Here is a 10,387-nt window from a genome sequence, read left to right as displayed (position 1 = left end):
TAAAAGCAGTGACAGGACTATAATGTGTCTAAAGACATTGGTTTTAGTTTGGGAAAGCACTATATAAATTTATCATAGATTATGGCCTACCATAGTGAAGGATTTCTTTGAAATGTGAGGAATTACATTAATTATAAAATTCTAGATGTTAGTATATTTTAAAAGAATATTTTTAGAGAGTAGTTGCTGTATAGCACAGGCAACTCAGTTCAGTGCTTTGTGATGACCTAGATGGGTGGGATGGGGGATGGCAGGGAGGTCCGAGAGAGGGCATATATGTACACATGTGACTGATTGACTTCATTGTGCAGCAGACTAACACAAAATTGTGAAACAACTATAGCCCAATAAAAAATTTTAAAAAGAATAAATATCCTACTGAGAAATAACTTTTGAAAGGTGCATCAGACAGAAGCATGTCCCATGATTCCCTCAACATCTGCCAACCAAGAGTTTGGGTTTTCCCAGGTGGCTCAGTGGTAAAGAATCTGCCTGCTAATGCAGGAGATGCAGGAGACACAGATTCAAGCCCTAGGTCTGGAAGATCCCCTGGAGTAGGGGATCCCACTCCAGTATTTTTGCCTGGAAGATTCCATGGATAGAGGAGCCTGGTGGGCTACAGACCACAAGGTTGCAAAGCGTCGGACATGATCAAGCACGCACACCACCACACAGCAGGAAACATTGATCCTCTGAACCTCCATCACAGTAACACCTTCTGAAGTATATGCTTCAACAATCTGTAGAATGCTTTGTCTTTTATTAGCAACTTGGACCACTTCATTAGTCTCTGGATAGGGCAGGGAGGCATAGCTTTGACCATTTTACAAGGGGATAAACCAATTTGTCCAGGGTCACAGTTGGTAGTAAAAGACGAAGCTGGGATGAGAAACAAGGTCTTCTGGTCCCCAGTTACACTGCAGCTCTGGTCATGGTGGCGCTAGTGTTAAAGAACCTGCCTCCCAATGCAGGAGACATAAGAGACTCGGGTTAGGAAGGTCCCCTGGAGAAAGAAATGGCAATCCACTCCAGTATTCTTGTCTGGAAAATCCCATGGACAGAGGAGCCTGGCGGGCTACAGTCCATGGGGTCGCACAGAATCAGACACGACTATAGTGACTTAGCACCTGGTTCATGTCAGGGGCAGCAGAACAGACCATCACACGGAGTGAATGTGAGATTTAATTTGGAATTGTGTGGGGGAGAAACAGAAATTTCTACAAAATGAATTTCTTGAGATCTCACAGAACCATCAGACTGATTCTATTCAAAGTCTGAGAACCCACAGGGTTAAGGAAGGAAAAGAACTCCTGGAAACACTTCTCCCATTCAGCTTCCAAGGTGCCCTACTCATCTGGTTGTCAACCTGTTTTCAGTCTCATCCTTGATCTTCCCTAATATCTTCTGTCTTCCACCACTGATTTGTAAATGCTGGAGTCTGCCCGAGCTCTTAATTTTGGAACTTTTTCTCTATGTGCATACATGCTAAGTCGCTTCAGTCACGTCTGACTCTTTGCAACACTATGGATGGAAGCCTGCCAGTCTGCTCTATCTATGAGATTCTCCAGGCAAGAATACTGGAGTGGGTTGCCATGCCCTCCTCGAGTTTTCTCTATATATACAATCCCTACTTTATTTCATACAGCCTTGTGCCTTTAATTGCCATTTGTATACTGGCTGTTCCTCGACTAGATATTTTCCCTGATTTCTAAACTTCATTATAAACTACCTATCCACTTGGATATCTACTGGACATTAAAAGGTAACATGTTCAATGACCGACAGTCCCTTATTGTTTTTTCTTCTACCATGTTCCTATCTAATTAAATTCAACTCCATCCTTTTTGTACCTCAGGCCAAAAACCTGGTGTCTTTTCTGGAAGGTTCACTTTTCTGAATGGTTCACTTTCAAGTGGTTTCAGAGAGGATTACCCTCAGATTTGTACAACAATGGAAAAACTGAAGAACTGGCCATTTTGAAGGCATTATGCAGAAGGAAAAATCTCCCAGAAGACCAGACTTAGATAGAATATCACAATTTTTTAAAAATAGGAAACTGTAGGCAATGTATTTGACTTTGGTCAGTTCTAGAACATATTTCTCCTCAAATGGTCACAAGACGTTGTTTTGTTCATTAGGGTCCAACATGAATTCATTAAGAAAGAGACATAAAATACGGATCCTTTAAAAATATCCTGTCTGGCCAACTAATGGTAAATACCCAAAATACAAAGCCAAAAAGAGGAAGGCCATTCAGTTTATTTAAATTCAGAGAAATATTTAGGAAAAGTCTTCCAAAAATTTCATATGAGACTGCAGAGATAGATTTGTGCCTATTAAGAAAATAGGCACAGCCAAGTAATTTAATGCAGGTGTTGTTAATAGGTCTTCCCTGGTGGTTCAGTTGGTACAGAGTCAACCTGCAATGCGGGAGACCTGGGTTTGATTCCTGAGTCAGGAAGTTGTTAATAGATCCAATGTATGCTAAATGGAGGCCATGTGACAGGATGATACAAAGCTTTGGATAAGGGCATGGTTGTACTCATTGGAAGTATAGGAAATATGAATAAATTATGAGTTTCCCCAGTGGCTTGGTGGTAAAGAATCCATCTGCAATGCAGGAACCACAGAAGATGCAGGTTAGATCCCTGGGTCCAGAAGAACCCCTGGAGAAGGGTATGGCAACCCACTCCAGTATTCTTGCCTGGAGAATCCTATGGACAGAGGAACCTGGCAGGCTACAGTCCATGGAGTCTCAAAGAATCAGAAATGACTGAAGTGACTCAGCAGGCACGCATATAAAAATATCAGTGGAAAGGTGATTTTTCCAGCCCATCTGTCAGAAAGGAGCAATGGTTTTCTGTTTAGTCTTTTTCTCTGGATAGCAGGATTGATACCAGGGAAATACATCATATCCATGGCCCTCAACTTGTCATCAGGGATAATTCATGTTCTGGAAAAATGATAAAAATTAATACTTTATGAATCAATCAATTAATACTTATAGAAAATCTTTTTTTTAGTATCTAGTAATATATAAGACTGTAGAGTATTCAAAAGAAGTATTAAATGTACTGTAGATTTTAAGAAACTTAGAAGAGGAGTTTGAAGTTATCATGACATATAAAGAACAATGCAAGGCTTTAGTAGTTACAGTTCTTTGGCTTTTAGGGGGAAAAAACTGAAATTGACTCTGGTTTAACCAAGAATAAATTTCTGGGAAGGATATATGGGGTTTGATAGAATTAAAATAAAAGCCAAAGAATCAAGGAAGTTCTAGTGCTTTAGTTAGGAGTGCACTGCTTCTAGAAGGTGTGAATCCCAACTATTTTTGTTCTTGGGCTCAAGTGGTCAAGGGAGGCAGCATCTGATTACTTAGCTGGGATCATGACCTTACCTCTTGGCCTGGCCACTAGTATATTTTAGTTGAAAAGCCGTAGAGTTTGTACCTAATGGGAGAATCTTTTCCCTGCAGAGGAAAATCAGAGAGCTATTACTAGAGGAAGAATAAGGGAATTCTGAATAGGCAAATGACAGAAGCCCACCATAGGTACTAAATAGTATTATATCAAGCAATTTAGAGAAAGGTCATGTCAATGGGGAAGCTTTTACTGAAGAAGTGAGACTTTAACTGGACTTGGAAGATTGACAGGACTTTGACAAGCAAAGGAGGGACTGTGGGACATTTTAAATGGAAGAATAATCAAGAAAATCATAGCATGTTAAAGATATGTAAGGGAAACCACCCTGACAATAGTGTCAGATCTCTATTTGGGAATAAGTTAGAGTTTAGTTTGAAGGATCTTCAAAATCATACTGAGAAGATAAACTTCACATTAATGGGTAATAAGTAGTCATTTAAAGTTCTTGATCAGGGGACACATGCCATTAAAATGGCATTGTAAGCCGAATAATATCCACCACCACTCCCCATGCCCCAAAGATGTCCTTGTCCTAATTCCTAGAACCCGTGAATATGGTCCCTTACATGACAAAAGGGTCACTGCAGATGTGATTAAGTTTACAGACCTTAATTTGGGGAGATGATTCTGATGAGCCTAGTGGAACTCAGTCTAATCACATGAGCCTTTAAAAGCAGGGAGCTGTTCCCAGCTGTGGTCAGAGAGCTGTAGTCTGAGAAGGACTTGAGACAAAGTTAGAGACTTTGAGACAAAGAAAGTTATCATAAACCAAGAAATGCAGGTGGCCTATAGAAGCTTGAGAAGACAAGAAAATGGATTCTCCCAGAGAGACTTCAGGAGAGAATGTAGCCTCACCAACGCCTTAATATTTACCCAATGCCGACACCTTGCTTTTAGCCCAAAGAAACCTACATTGGACTTCTGATCTATAGGACTGTAAGACAATGAGATCTATTGGCTTAAGCCACTAAATGTGTGGCAGTGTGTTACAGCAGTAATATAAATTGAATATGATTAGTGTTTTGAGGAAGTTTAAGGGTGCTTATTTAAGAAGACTGATTGAGAAAATCAGTCTGATTGATTGAAAAAAGAAGCCAGAATTCCTAGCTAGAGGAGTGTTGTAATCACCTAGATATAAATTGAAGAAAGCTACAACTACGGTTACATCTGAAATAACAAAGAGCAGGAGGAAAATTTCTGACACATCACATAGAGAAAACCAAAAGTGGTTAGTGACTGGATATGTGAAATAAGAGAAAATGAAATTAGAAAGAATTCAGCTTTGGAAAAAAGAAGTTAATTTACTATAAATATGTTGAATGCAAGATAGCAACAAGATATAGAAACAGCATGTTTGAGGTATTGGACAATACCTCAAAATTATATATACCATTTTACAATTTAAAGAACACTTTCACATCTATTAACTCTTTGTTTAAATGCATTCTCTGAGACGGAAGGAGGAGATTAATAATTATTACTTACAAGAGAATATAGTTTCTGGAAACGTTGTGGTTTTCTCTGAGTCACAAAACAAGTAAAGTCACAGAACTTATATGTTATTTCAGGTCTACAGATCCCCAAATTTCCATCTACTTAGAGCTGCCTCCCTAATGTGGAACTTGGGTGTGTGGTGTGAGTTAAAGATGTGATGGTGGGAACTCCCATCACAGAGACTATAGCTGGTGTCAGAGAAACATTCCAAGTTCAATACTTCAAAGAGTGAGGGTAGAGGAAAAATGCCAAGAAAACCAATGATTGACATAGAGGAAATATCTTCACCAAACAAATTGTCGAAAAAAAAAAGAAGAGCCAGTGAAGGCAAAAGGAGTGGTTAAATGTTTCATTCATTCTTTCAAAAATTATTTATTGAAGGCTTAGTATACGTCTCACAGTTCTACATCTCAATAGTGAGGGATGAACAAGAAAGATTATGTCTGGAATTTGCATTTCTAGTGGGTAAAGAAGAAGTTAAATGAACATTAATAACAATAATAGTATCAAACATTTATATAGGGCTTATCATTTACTGGAAAGCTTTTAAAAAGTAATAACTCATTAAATCCTTATAACAAGTCTATAAGGTATGTAGCTACTTTTATAAGATTCATTTCTCAGATGAAGGAAATGAGGCAGAGTAACTTACCCAAGATCTTGTGGATAGTGATAAAATAAGTTAGTAATACATAATATACTTCGGTGTCAGGGCTGCTTTAGCTAGGGTGGCCACATGTGCGCATGCTAGTGTGGCCACAGAGGCATCTATGTGGAAGTAATATATGAGCATAGATGTGTGGGGGTGGGGAGCAAACAGTGCTACAAACTTGTGGAGCCAAAGTATTCTGGATCTGGAGCAGAAAATACAAGGACTCTAATATTCAAAAGACAGTAAGATCAGCATGGCTAGAGCATGCTCCGTGGACAGAAGCAAGAGAGAAGTCAGAGAAGTAGGTGAGGGCAGAAAATTTGGGAAGTATAGGCTTTGGATAAGGTGTTCAGCTTTTGTTAAAAAGGCAACAAGCCATCAAAGGGTTGGGAATAGAGTGGTGATAAAATTTGAATTTCATAATATCATATGCAGCTGCATGGATGAGCCTAGAGATTATCATACTAAGCTAAGTAAATCAGAAAGAGAAAGACAAATATCATATGATATCACTTACATGTGGAATTTAAAGCATGGCACAAATGAACTTATCTATGAAACAGACCCAGAGACATAGAGAACAGATTTGCGCTTGCCAAGGGATATGGAGGGTAAAGGAGAGTTGTACTGGGAGTTTAGAATTGGCTGATGGAAACTATTGTATATAGAATGGATAAACAAGGTCCTACAATTTAGCACAGGGAACTATACTCAGCATCCTGTAATAATCCATAATGAAAAACAAAATGAAAATAATATATATAGCTTTTATAAATATGTGATTTATAATGTCATGGTTATTGTCTGCTATACAGCAAAGCAATTCAGATATACCTATGCATATATCTATGTATACATATAAATACAGAAAGTAATTCAGATATACCTATATATATATATATACACAAAATAATTCATATATTCCTGTATATATGTATATATATATACAAAGTAATTCAGATATACCTATATACTATATAAGTATGTATATCTATATATACACACTTCAGTCAAAAAAATATGTATTTCAAAAAGACCAGTCTATCTGTTCTGGAGAAAATAGAATAAAGAGGGGCAAAAAAAAAAAAAAGCCTGGAAGACAAGGTAGGGGCTTATTTTATTTCTACTTAAATAATAACATGGCAAGGACAAAGATGATAGTACTGGAGGTCATGAGAAGTGGTTGAGCTTGGGCTGTGTTTAGAATGAACCTCATTTCAACAGGACTTGCTGATGAGTATAACCAGGAGAGCACAGTGGCATTGAAAATCAGGAGAAAAAAATCTTAGATTGGCAGTGATAGTCAACGCTGTCCAGTACACTAGAAACTTGGAAAAAAGAAACTGAAGAAGAGCAAAAATGTTACTGGTTTTAACTTCTGAATATCATCCATTTTGAAAGAGTGTTTTTAGTGGTGGATGAAGTCAGATTGCCCTGGATAAAGGAGTTGGTGGTGGCTGATGGTAGAAAATACTTATCTAGAATTTTGACTGTGAGAGAGAATGGAAATGACAAGCTCTCAATCATTCAGTAATTGTATACCCTTTGATTGCAACCTTTTCTCTTTGGCCTTTTCTGTGTTCGTTAGAATCAATAGTTAAAGAAAGCTTAAGGCCATGGAGGAGGTTAACGTTATTGGTTAAAATGGAAGTTGGGACTCACCAACGACTTTGAGTTCTCCAGTCATCTCTGGCATTTATACCACAGGTAACTGAGAGTTGGCTCTCATCCCGGGTTTCAGGAAAAGGACCAATGCCTGTGAGTCATATGCTTACACAAGATGAAGTCTAGATTACAGAGGGAGAATTTGGCTGGGGAAATATAAATAATACGCTTATCACTGGGTAGGGCTTCTTTATAAAACACGGGTTGGACCACAGAACAGAAAGTTGAACGGGAGAATATACACAGCAGCTATATTGAGAATTGATTCCCTCAGTGTATGTGATGGCTCCTGACCTGTTGGTCATGTCACATAATTTAGAATTCAGGAGTAGGAGGTTTCAGGTTAGTGGAAGTCAACAATGATAGTGGTCTTCTCAGAGGTAACAATTTGCTCTCCTTGACAAGACAAGACTGGGAATTCTAATGAGGACTGGTAGTTGAAGTAAAGTGTCACATTGTAGCATTGTTTCTGCCTTTTTAATTTGTGCTTCAGAATCTCCAACAGTTCACAGTCTCCATTATACTATTCCATAGCGTGGGATCCAATATTCAGTAGCTTGTATGCTTAATATACCTGTTTTCCAGCTCTTTGTTGTTCTGTGGTACTTGGTAGAAAAGTTCAATATTTATTACTAATATGACAATATAACTAATGATTCCTCACCGGGATCAATCTAGATTGTAAAAAATCCCCAAACAAAATGGTACAGACATTGTACCTACCTCTTTAGACACACACACACATACACACATTAAATAAACAGTCTTTAGCAATACACATATAAAACGACAAATAATACATCCAGAGTTGAATGACAAAGAAAATATTTATTAAAAATCACAGAAATGATTTCTGAATTCTAGCCTATACTATCTAAAATTTAGGTCCTAAAAAAAACTTGTAAGAAACTAACCTTGGAAATCAAATCACAAGAAAATGAAATTCCTTTGAAAGTCCTTGATAATGACAACAGGCAAATTTAGCATATAATAAAAGAAGTGTGCCTTGTACACAGCTTTTAATAATCTTTTTTTCTTATCAGAATGGGCAGTCTCAGGCTTGATACTCTTATTAGGCAACAAATCCAACAGGCTATGCCCGTATAGCAGACACAGATCTGTTTGCTACAATGGTAGCAGAATTTCCTGGTGTTGGGTCACAACCCGGCCCCCATTCAAGGAGGGCAAGGAGAAACCAAACAAACAGGCAGCACACTCCAGATTGATAGCTGGCAGAATGAATAAGCAAGGGAATTTATCTACAAGGTCTTGGGCAATGGTGAGATGGCTAAATTGCCAACACCACCCACCAGATTCTTGAAACTTTATATTAAGCCCTTAATGGAGTATTAAAAAGCAGAGACATTACTTTGCCAACAAAGGTCTGTCTAGTCAAAGCTATGATTTTTTCCAGTAATCATGTATGGATTGACAGTTAGACCATAAAGAAGGCTGGGGGCTGAAGAATTAATGCTTTTGAACTTGGTGTTGGAGAAGACTTGAGAGTCCTTTGGACAGCAAGGAGATCAAACCAGTCAACCTTAAAGGAAATCAATCCTAAATATTCATTAGGAGGACTGATGCTGAAGCTGAAGCTCTAATACACTGGAGAACTGATTCGAAGAGCCGACTCATTAGAAAATACCCTGATGCTAGGAAAAATTGAAGGCAGGAGAAGGAGGGGACAATAGAGGATGAGATGGTTGGATGGCATCACTGACTCAATGGACATGAATTTGAGAAAGCTCCGGGAGATGGTGAAGGACAGGGAGGCCTGGAGTGCTGCAATCCATGGGATTGCAAAGAGTTGGACATGACTGAGCAACTGAACAACAACAAAATGTAGTTCAGCCACATATACCTTCCAGATGGTGTCAATAACACACTGTTTTCTCAAGGCTGCGTCCTTGAAAAAGGCTCCCACTGTGGGAATGGCTGGCAGGACATACATTGCCAGGACAGAGGAGGGGCTGAGGGACTTCCAGTTGCCATGGTCCAGCTCTAGTATCCACCAGTGCTCATGTCCTTTAGATGAGCTCCTCCAAAACATGAATGTATATTCCATTAAAAGAAGAGTTTAAGGGTCATGCTCTAAATGTCACTCATCAGCTTCAGCAGCAGAATTTTGCATCATTAGAAAGAAGTTATGTGCAGGTGTGCGTGAAAAGAATAGAAACTGTATTAAAATTTATGCATATGTATGTCTTATTTAAAATATGTAACCTATACTTGCAGCAAATTGTTTTTTGTAGCTTTTAATTACAAAATATCATGTTTGTTTCTAACAAAATTTTAAAGTGTTATTAAGTAAAAATGGGTTTAAAGTTACTCTGTTTTCCTAATTCTTAAATTACCACATCTTGATTTATAGTTTTACAGTCTTTTATGTGAATGAGATTGGGAGCATATGCACAGCAATGGAGTAATTCTGTGTGTAACACTTTGCTTCTTGTTTTTAATATTTAACAATGGCAATTTTACATGCAACTAAGCTTTCTTGCTTGGAAAATCCCATGGACAGAGAAGCGTGGTAGACGATGGTCTATGGGGTTGCAAAGAATTGGACCTGACTGAGTGACTCAGCACTCATGCAAATATTATTGGCTAGTATTTTAATGACTGCATAATCTCAAAACAAAGCTACATTACTGAGTGTGTAAATTATTTCTAATTTTCCAAATTTGTACAAATTTAGATGAATATCCCTATTCCATAACCATGTTCCTCTCCATGATTATTTTCTAGAATAAACATCCCAAAGTAAAATTATTTGAACAAAGTTAAGGGCCAAATAGTCAAAGCTATGGTTTTTCCAGTAGTCATGTATGGATGTGAGAGTTGGACCATAAGGAAATCTGAGTGCCGAAGAATTGATGCTTTTGAACTGTGGTGTTGGAGAAGACTCTTGAGAGTCCCTTGAACAGCAAGGTGTTCAAACCTGTCAATCCTGAAGGAAATTAGTCCTGAATATTCATTGGAAGGACTGATGCTGAAGCTCCAATACTTTGGCCACCAGATGTGAAGATCTGGCTCATTAGAAAATACCCTGATTCTGAGAAAGATTGAAGGCAGGAGGAGAATGGGACAACAGAGATGAGATGGTTGGACAGCATCACTGACTCAATGGACATGAGTTGGAGCAAGCTCCGGGAGT

Source organism: Giraffa tippelskirchi, chromosome 1, assembly GCF_054371585.1.
Source record: "Giraffa tippelskirchi isolate mGirTip1 chromosome 1, T2T-mGirTip1v1.2.pri, whole genome shotgun sequence".
NCBI lineage: Eukaryota > Metazoa > Chordata > Mammalia > Artiodactyla > Giraffidae > Giraffa > Giraffa tippelskirchi.
This window is presented reverse-complemented; position numbering follows the sequence as displayed.